This window comes from Castor canadensis, chromosome 5, assembly GCF_047511655.1.
Source record: "Castor canadensis chromosome 5, mCasCan1.hap1v2, whole genome shotgun sequence".
NCBI classification, from domain to species: Eukaryota; Metazoa; Chordata; class Mammalia; order Rodentia; family Castoridae; genus Castor; species Castor canadensis.
This window is the reverse complement of record NC_133390.1, coordinates 121,143,717-121,154,767: the sequence shown is the minus strand read 5'-3', so window position 1 is coordinate 121,154,767 and position 11,051 is coordinate 121,143,717. Positions and strand designations below refer to the sequence as shown.

Below are 11,051 nucleotides of genomic sequence, written 5' to 3'. Positions count from 1 at the left end.
TTCCAACCAGCATAGGACTGGATGTGCAAACTTGGCTTATGTTTACAATGTGATCTATTTATCAAGTAAGAGGAAGTCCTGTCATTGGTAACAATGTGGATTGATATTGAACTGACTGATATCAGCCAGGCATACAAAGACAAATACCAGAAGTCATCACTTCTATGCAGAATCTGAAACAGTGAATCTCTGAGAAGTAGATCCTTGATTAACAGGAGCTGGTTCAGTGTACAGGGTGAGGAGATCCTGATCAAAGTTAAATAATCTGTTAAATTGAAGGAATACATGTGGAGGTGTTGTGTACAATGCGATGATTATAGTTAGTAACTCTTATCTGGTATCCTCAAAAATGTGATGAGTGTGTATTACAGATATTCTCATCAAAGAGTGATAACTTTGTAAAATAAGTCATGTGATAATGACTAAATTTAGACATTCACAAAATGTGTATATTTGAGACATCAACAGGTTTGCAGCAGATTCCAACACAAATCTTGAGTCTCTCTGCTTTATTAGAACTGTAGTTAAGAAAGGACATTGAGCGGTGAAGTGGACCAAAATGTGTTTTACATGCAAATATGAAGGCAGCAAATGGAATCCATCAAACAATATTTGAAAAATGGAAGAACAGGGAGGTGAATGGAAATACAATGGAAGGGGGAGCATGGTCAATATGGAGTTATTAACACACCTCTTACTACTAATGTATGATAGTGCAAAAGTAAAACAGTTTAAAATACATTTAAATAAATTTAATTTATGCTGTAACTTAGACCCAACTTTCTTGTACATGATGAACACACATAATTTTATTCACTAAAACATGTAAAATATGAAGGTGGAAAATATTACTATAAATGGCAAGCACAATTGAACTAAAACCACAGCAACAATAACTCCCAGATGTTCATAACAGCACTAGCATTTCTCATATCTCTTGACAAATGACACTCAATTTCTTTCAAGATATAACATACAATTAATTTCTCTTCACTTTTCTTCTCCTCTCCTTTCTTTTTCTTCTTCTTCTTCTTCTTCTTCTTCTCTATCTCTCTCTCTCTCTCTCTCTCTCTCTCTCTCTCTCTCTCTCTCTCTCTCTCTCCCTCTCCCTCTCCCTCTCCCTCTCCCTCTCCCTCTTTCTCTTTCTCTCTCTCTCCAGATTCAGGGCCACCACAAGACAGGATGTGATCCACAGTGATGTCTGTTGAGCTGAATAGCATCAATTTGGCACGGGTTCTAAATGACAAATGACTCCACAGGGAAGCACAAGGAAATATTTTGGATTCCAAGTAGGTAAAAACTCCATTCTTTGGGTCCTACCAGTAGGAGGAGATCTTCTGTGAGGCATACAACTCCCATACTGTTAACAGTTGCTAATATGCTCACATCCCAGACTAAGTCATGGTAGATCACCTTCATATAGTTTTATGAAAATCAGAGTGATTTTTTTTTCTATACAAACAAAACCTCCCCATCTTCTGTTAATAGGCTCATTCCTTTCATATATTCCAGTACCTGAATTGGAACATGGATTAAGCAGAAATAAATGTGCTGAGACTTGCTTTTAGGAAATTGTTAAGAACAAAGTTACAGAAACCTTAAAGTGACTCAGGGCAGTAAGAGAAGGGGATCAGGAAGTAGTGAAAAGATCAGTAGAGATGAATCAGCTTATGTTGTAACACCTTTGTACATGGAAGCAATGCTAGGAATCTCTCTGTATAGCTATCTTTATCTCAACTAGCAAAAATACTTTGTCTTTCTTATTATTGCTTATGCTCTCTCTTCAACAAAATTAGAGATAAGGGCAGAACTGGTTCTGCCTGGAAGCAACAGGAGGTGGGGAGGAAGAGAGGAGATGGGGAGTAGGGGGAAGAAATGGCCCAAACAATGTATGGACATGTGAATAAATGAATAAAAAAAGAGCAAAGCGCAACTGAATAGGGCAGGGAAGGGGAAGAGAAGAGTATCAGCTCTGTAGATCCAAGAGAGATCATCCCTACCCTTCCGACAGGAGCTGTGGAGATGTGCAAGCCACACTTTCAACTGAGTCATGCACCTGAAGTTTCACACAACTCTGCCTGCAATCATACAAATGCCTGCTCTGGGCAAGATACCCTTGCCCCTGGCTCCCCAAGACATGAGGAGTGGCCTCCACAGCCTAAGTAGAGTTTCAAACATTCATGGGACATCTGTCTTGAAGACACAACATGCCCCTGAGAGATTATTTCCTGGATGGATTTGAAGGACCCCTTACCTGAGTCACTTGTCTGTGACTTTGGGGTTGACATTCATGTTATTCTGGAAAGGAACACCTAAGCCCCCAAGAAGATAAGCAGATATAAGTCAAGAACTGATTCCTCTGTCTAGGGTCAGATGATACATGAATCTAAATAGCAAGTGCCTGTCCTCAATTCTCTTGGATGTCATCAAATCTCTCAATCCTTTTAACAAAGAATCTACTCATAAGCTCCTGATTCTCTTTATTCACTGAGGAAGCAGCATCTTCATCCTGCTCTCCATCAATCCTATGAAGTTAAAACAGAGAAAGTAGACATCTTACCTGAAAAAATTACAGTGGAAATAGGCTATTGTGTCTGCAAGCAGTTTCTGAACTGGATTTGGAGAGGAATGAAACTATGATTTTTGACCCAGTGATGACAGAGTTGACTGCTGTGGACATCATCACTGATGTATGTTACAATTATGGATAATATCACAGAAATGGGAAACCATGATGAGTTTAGGAATTTAAATCCGGGATATCTATGGAAAACAGAGAGGAAGCAGAAAATAGAACAGGAGTGGTCACATAGAGAGGCAGAACTATCATCCAGGTAATGGGGAATTGAAAGGTGATTGTCTCTTTTCCCTGTCCAATGCTTACAATCACTTTTATGAATAAAGCTCAGGACAGACAGAATTTTCTCCACTCTCTGTTGTTTCTGGGCCAGGTATGTCTTGGATCACAAGACATCTTAGAGCACAAGGCCAGCATGAACCTCATGTAAAAACAGCAATGTGGCAAGGTAACAAAATCTCAGCTGACCTGGGAACCAAATCTCAGTAGCGGGAACAGAGGAGAAAGTAGGATATGTGCTGGGGAAGAAAAACCCAGAAGAAAACTTCCCTGTGTGGACAGGGAAGTGTGCTGGGCACAGGGATGAGAGGTAATATTTTGAATTTGATATGCCTGGGCTCAGGATGGTAGTGACATACTTTGACTAGCTTCCAAAAATACTTATAGGACATTTTCTCTCACAATACTGATGCATACAACAGTTAAGTTTGAGAGAACCGATATTTTGAAGAGGTACACTAGTACCATAAGAATCCCGACCTGAATTCCTCCCCATATATAAGAAGAAGACTTCCAACATGCAAAACATTATTCAGGCTCCAGTTTAAATTTCCTGGCCTGGGCCGGAGGAGCTCACAGCTCTCTCCTCACACAGGACTGTGGTTTCTGGGGAAGGCAGGAGTATGATATAGTGTATGAAATTGTTCTGTCTTCTCCTGTGCCTGTCACCAATGTTAGCACCATATGTTCAAATCACAATAGAGAAATACAAGAATTATTAGAAAACAAGGCAAAGTGACTTCTCAAAAATATCAACAATTTGGGAGCGCGGCGGTGGCGGCGGCGGCAGCAGCAGGGGCGGCAGCAGTGGCGGCGGGAGTGACCTCAAGTGTCTGTGTGTGCCCGGCTGTGGCCAGGCAACCAACAGCCCAGCAGCCACTCAGCTCGCAGCCTGTGGCCAAACAGCCAGCCATGCTCAACTTCGGCGCTTCTCTCCAGCAAGCTGCAGAGGAAAGAATGGAGATGATTTCTGAAAGGTCGAAAGAAATGTATTCCTGGAACAAAACTGCGGAGAAAAGTGATTTTGAAGCTGTAGAAGCACTTATGTCAATGAGCTGCAGTTGGAAGTCTGACTTTAAGAAATATCTTGAAAACAGGCCCATTACACCAGTCTCAGATATGTCAGAGGAAGACAGTCTGCTTCCAGGCACACCTGATTTTCATACAATCCCAGCATTTTGTTTGATTCCTCCTTACAGTCCCTCTGACTTCGAACCCTCTCAAGTGTCAAACATGATGGCACCCTGCCATCTACTGGACACTTCAAGTCATTTTCAGACACTGCCAAACCTCCCATTGCTGCACCTTTCAAAGAAGAAGAGCCCTGTATCTGCCCCCAAACTCCCCAAGGCTCAGACAACAAGTGTGATCAGTCACACAGCTGATGCCCAGCTGTATAATCACCAATCCTGCCCAGTGAAAGCAGCTAGCATTCTCAACTATCAGGACAATTCTTTTCAAAGAAGAACCCACCTAAATGTTGAGGCTGCCAGAAAAAAACATACCCTGTGCAGCAGTGTCACCAAACAGATCTAAGTGTGAGCAAAATGTCAACGTGGCAGATGTTGATGAGAAAGCAGGTGCTGCACTTTATGACTTTCCTGTGCTTTCCGCAGAGACAGTCATCTGTAGGTCTCAGCCAGCCCCTGCATCCCCACAACAAAAGTCGACGTTGGTGTCTCCACCAGCAGGGTCCACAGGGGGAATGCCTCCTGTGCGTGTCATCTTCCAGATGGTCCCCCTCCCTGCAAACAACCCTGTCGTGACCACAGTTGTTCCTAGCACTCCACCCAGCCAGCCACCAGCTGTCTGCCCCCTGTGGTGTTCATGGGTATTCAGGTAACCAAAGGTGCTGTCATGTTCGTCCTACCCCAGCCTGTGGTGCAGAGCCCAAAGCTTCCAGTGGTGAGCCCAAACAGCACCAGACTCTCTCCCATTGCCCCTGCACCTGGGTTTCCCCATTCAACAACGAAAATCACTCCTCAGATGGATTCATCCAAAGTAAGAAGTCACATTTATGGCCATCCAGGATGCAGCAAGACATACTTTAAAAGTCCCCATCTGAAGGCCCACATGAGAACATACACAGGAGAAAAGCCTTTTAGCTGTAGCTGGAAAGGTTGCGAAAGGAGGTTTGCCCATTCTGATAAACTGTCCAGACACCAGCGAATCCACACGGGTGAGAAGAAGTTTGCCTGTCCCATGTGTGACTGGCAGTTCATGAGGAGAGACCATTTGATAAAGCATGCCCGGCGCCATCTGTCAGCCAAGAAGCTCCCAAACTGGCAAATGGAAGTGAGCAAGTTAAACGACATTGCTCTACCTCCAACCCCTGTGCCCACACAGTGACAGACCAGGAGGTGAAGAATCAGAACTAACTTTGGTCACAGCCAGGAGCCAGGGGTGGTGTCAAAATGCTTCCGCTGCAAGTCTATGGCCCTCCATTGGGGGCTGAAGGCAGAAGTCCCCTGACCTGAGGTGAAGGCCCAGCCTGGGTTAGATGACAAGAAGTGCTTCGGCCACACGCAGGTCACAGAAGGGCAAGTTTCATTTCTTATCACATAAGAGAGATGAGAAAGCTGGTATTCCTTTGAATATTTTTTGAAGGTTTCAGATGAGGTCAACACAGGTAGCACAGATTTTGAATTTGTGTGCACATTTGTTACTTTATTTTTGTTGTTTATGCTTGAGACCAACTTCAGTGTGATTCCGAAACACTGCTTTCAAGAAGACAGAGCCTGGACATTACGGTACAGAGATGGAGACAGAAAATCAGTTTGTATTACACAGAGATCGTCATCTTTTCCTCGAGTTATCTTGTTTATTCCTGGTCTTCACAGTGAACTTTGTGGCTGTACTCATTAAATATATCTAGAGCTACCATTCTTACACTTGTTGATATTTAGAATTGAACAGCCATACATTGCTAAAGGAGGCCCAAATTGGAATCCTCATTAATTTAATTGCTTTGAAGTGCAGCTCCAATTTTCATTTGGACTTTTTATTTTGAAAGTTTAACAAATGACTCTTTAGGCATTTTATTATACTTTGGACTTTAGTTTGCCTGCAGTTTCTTGTGTAGATTTGAAAACTGTATACCAATGTGTTTTCTGTAGACTCTAAGATACACTGTACTTTGTTTAGAAAAAAAGTCTGAAGATGAAAATATATATTGTAAAGAAGGGATATCAAGAAATTTAGATAACTCCTTGAAAAAGATTGTTTTTGTCGTCAGTAAAGTACCCTTAACATGAAGATATGTGTGCTTTATTACCTTTGTCCATTATTTCCAGATGGATAAATGTGCTACGTATTTATAGGAGTTTTTGGGGATGTGGAAATAGATAGGTAGGTAAATTATCAGAACATTTACTTTTTTTTCACCTTGAAAATAAACATTTACAATCTGCAGAGTTAACTTCTCCTTAACACTGCAACATTGGGACTATCTGAGAAATTGAATAAGTCTTACTGTGTCACAGTGTGGTAGTTAGTATCTGAAGTGCTACACGTGGAGCCCAGGCCTTTGTGCATGCTAGCCAAATGCTGTACCCCTGAGCTCCAGCCCCAGCCTCAGCCTCCAACATTCACTTTTGCTAACAGTATTTCTGTTATATTCTGTTGTATAGGGGATGATATATACAGTGGTAAAAGTAAATTGTTTAAAATATATAGTGAGAAATGTCACTATCTTCCCATTTAAAACTTTTCTGTATATTGGATATAAATTTCTGACATCAAAACTTAGAACAATGGAAAACAGTTTTTTGTTGATTAAAAAAATCCTTGTGAGTTACAATTTGCACAATTTCTTTGGTTGTACTTTTTATTTTGTTTACAATAAAGATTTCCTTTGGTACAAAAAATGAACAATTTCACTAGAGCAGGCTGTTATAATATTGAAGTGAATAAAATCCTGGCCAAAGAAAGATTACAAGAATTGTCAAAGAAATCAAAGTAGACATGAAAAAACTGAATAAATTAAAAATGAATACAGATAAACAAATAAAATTGGGAAGACGTTGCATGTTATGAAAGAGAATTACATAGAGGGTATGATGTTGTTCAAGGTATAATGTATCCATCTGTGGAATAATCCTAATGATACACACAGATACTATCAATGAATGTAATTAAAACTTTTAAAAATAGAGAAATTATATAGAAAAATATTGAAAGGAAACCTCAAGGAACAAAATATAAAACCCAGTGAAAGACTGTCCAATAGACTGAGAGAGTAGAATGCAGAGTGTCAGTGGTCAAAGGCAAGGTAGATGAATAATACAAAAATTAAATAATAATAAGTCTGTACACATTTCACATATTCTGAATGCCCTTGATGAGAAGATAAGGAACAGTCTCTTTATATATACAGGTTGTAAGACATTATTTAAACATATGATTCTCCTTGTCACTAGATATTCTGTCTCAGGTGCAGCTGCAGGAGTTAGGAGCTGATTTAGTGAAAACCTCACAATCCCTTTAGGTCACCTGAGCTGTCTCTTGATTCTCTTCCACAACCAGTAGTAACAGCTGGAACTGGCTCCTTCAGCCATGAGGAAAGACCTTGGAGCGGTTGGGGCATACACTTGCTAATGCAAGCACTGGCTCCAGTCCATTCCTCAAGAGCTACATATTCATCTCCATAGACACGTCCAAGAATCAGATCTCCCTGCAGCTGAGCTCTGTGACCACAGAGGACACAACCATTATTACTGTGCAAGACACAAGAAGGGGACTTCACTGTGACTCCAGGCACAAACTTCCCTGCAGAGATTCTCAGGACCATCAGGTGTTCTAAGGGCAGTCACACAAGGGAAACCTCTAGAGTAGGTGCTCTCAGATGCATGATTGTTTTATCTGAGCCTGCGTCTGCTACGAGCCAGCTTCTCTTCTGAGGCAAACATATGAAGCAACTGTGGGGGATTTCCTGTCTCAGAATATCAGATATATTTCTCTTCTTGTCTGACATACTCAGAACCTATTTCACAATAGTATATGCTAAGGATGTGTAAGTTTACAACAGTGCTTAGGACTCAATGACATGACATTAAATGTTTATAAACTCTTAATGCACACATGATTCTCCCTCACCCTCCATATCCTAACTTCACCACAAGTCCCTCCCAGTCCTCCTCCATCATTGTTTGTCCTTAGACTAATGTGACAATGCTGATTGAGCTAAGATTGGTGTTCACATGTTAACAGAACTTTCCTTCCACAGAGGACCTTTGATGATGTGGCAAGGTTTTCAGTGTTCACATTTGAGGAAAGAATCTTCTTGCTGGCAGCACTGGCATCTAGCTTTATTTTTCTTTTCTTTTATTTTTTACCAGTTTTTGCCATTTTATTTCAAAATACCTAAAATATTCAAATGCTCTAATTCAATCAAACTATAATTTTCATATAAATTGATACAATGATTAAAATAACCAAAAACTGAATTCATTTGGCATTAAAATATGTAACTACTCCTTTATTGACTATGTCCTGAAGAACATTCATTTTCTAGATTTTCACGTGTACCATGAGATATGCTTTTCAAAGTTATGCAAGTGTAAATTACAAAACTAAATATTAGTTATTTTCTTATACAATATGGAAAAACAATTATCACATCCAATAATCGACAATAAAATATAATAAGGACTATGCTTTAGAAATATATTTGTTCTTGACTTTACCACTGGAAGTTCACCATAGTATGACCTTGTGTAATGTACTTAAAATGGTGTCAGAAAGTATATGTGACTCACAGCAGAAAATATAATTTTCAGAGCAGAAATATTAACTTAAAACTCCCTTCCTATGGTGACTGTTTAGAAGAGTAAAGGGAACAACAGAAAATGGCAGAGGGGACAACAGAAGGTAATGTGGTGTGAATTTCATCAATGCCCATTATGTACATGTATGAAAATGTCACAATATCACCAATGGTTTTTTATATTGTAAAAGTCTCTTCTTTGGAACAATGGTCCATGATGCATATCTGTCTCCACTCATTCTTGTGTTAATGCTCAATTTGTTTCTGGATGATTTTCCATCTTTCCTTTCAGTGATTCTTTCTTGACCTTGCATAAGTTGTGATTTAGGCTTTTAAGTTGTTTGATGAACAAAATCTCTCCTATAGTCTGGAAAGTGCATGCAAAATGTTTCTTCCAAGCTTGTATGTGTCCACATATACACAAATCAAGGTCCAAGGAAACACATTTTCCACACCCTTCAACAGTGCATGAAAATGTCCTCAGCAGCATGCACAAGAAAATACCTCTTTAGTTCCTCACTCTGCAAATGCCCTACCTCACCCTGCACTCATGTCATGTCATGGACCTGAAGAAGGACCTTATTTCTCAGGGTGGATTTGTCCCTCAACTGTCCTGGACATCCATTCCAAGAACAAGCTAATGTCTCTGGAGAACACAGACTGTATTATACTTTGGCTGCTTTCTAGTAAGTTCTGTGAGCTGTTTAGCAAGTGAAAAGTCAGTGCTGGGCATTCCTACAGAAGGCAGCTTCTTTACTGCCATGTACCCTGGTGCACATGAGGTGAATTCTCTTCAGTCAGCTGTTGAGCAACCTCATGTTTTGCCCTTTAAACATGTATGCCAAAGAACATTCTAGAACTGAGCTTGTTTCAAGAACCTGTTGAGATTTTGATCAGATCCTTCCTTCAGGTATTCAAAAGCCTCAAAAAGTAAGTCCACTCCCATTTTGGGTTCAGAAAACTCAGCACTTATTATGCATTCTCTGTAAAATGTATGTCTCATGGCTAATCTCACAGCACATGTCTCTATTCTGCATGGGCATATTGTGTTGAGAGGTTCTACTTCTGCATGCTTGGCTCAACTTGCCTTCCCTTGATTTGATTTAGCTCTCTTCAGGGCTCTTCCACACATATATTCTGCCACTTGTCTTTGACATTTCGTCATTTGCTAATTCATGCCATCCTGACCACTTTCTCCTTGAAGTTTTGTACCAGGACAATATCTACTACTTCCAGGGAAAATAAATCCAGATAATTCTCCTCTACCAAGCACCTGCTATTGTACTGTGAGCTCCATGAAGGGAAAGACCTCTTCTTTCTTTTTCACCACTTGTCTCAGCACTTATTTGTCCAGGTTACTGTGAGGCACACTGACATTTTCTGTTCCATTTCTTTCCAAAGATGAAAGAGAAATTGCTGTTCTCACTCAGGAAAGTAGTAGAAACATACTTGCTATCTAGTTTTTAGAGACCATTTATCCTTCATAACATCCTACAGTCCCAGTGCCATACCCACAAGGAGTTTTCTGACCCAAATGTCAATGAGCTGTGGTTGAGAAACTCTGATGTAAAATCCTCAAACTGGCCATAAACCATAGAATTATATAACTAAAAATTCATTTTGGCATACATAAGATATCCCTCAGGGATGTGATTTAAACAAGTGAAAGACACAAATACTCACACATGCACACACACTCTCTCACTAAACACAAGGTCCTCAGAGTGAGATGTGTATATTCTCATGCAGGTGTTACCTGTCTGGTGCTCAGCGGACACATGAACATTGCACTGGGTGAGAAAGGCACCAGTGACAAAGGCCCAGGGTGAGGACATCAGGCAAAGTGTACATAGGGTCTGGAAGCCAGAGGTCAGTCTATGTCTATGTCTCTGCTCAATGACCCACAACACACTATGTCAATTATGTCCATGGCTCCTATTCCTCTGTCAGACAAATTTTAGAACACATGGATTTTAGGAAGCTGTGGCTTCAATGACTCTGTAGGTTCCTAGCTCTCTGTGTCAAGACTCCTAAGGATCACAAATATATAGATACTCAGAGCCTGTGTCTATACTCATGATCAGATCACAGTGGGTCCCAAATATTGAAGCAATGCTCTAGTCAAGCATTTAAGTTATTTTTAATTCTACATCCATCCATCCTGTGTCTCATATATCTTGGCAGCACAAAAAGTCTAGGAGCATCACTGGCAGAGGTGGTACAGCACCTGCTTAGCAAGTGTGAGGCCCTGATTTCAAGCCATAACATACACCACAAAGATATGTACAAGTACGGTCTCTTTTCAAAATAAAAAGTATGTCACATGTAAATCTGACATTAACATGTGCCTTTCCATTGGTGTTTTAATTTCATTCACCTTCCCAATTTCTGTGGATAAAAAACCGGTATTCTGTTGAATAGAAATAATGA

General features: G+C 40.4%; 1 pseudogene; it reads left to right on the top strand.

The window, feature by feature from the left end:
- Nucleotides 1–3,710: 3,710 nt before the first annotated feature.
- LOC109677664 (Krueppel-like factor 10 pseudogene) lies at nt 3,711–6,069 on the top strand (annotated as a pseudogene).
- The last annotated feature ends 4,982 nt before the right edge of the window (nt 6,070–11,051 follow it).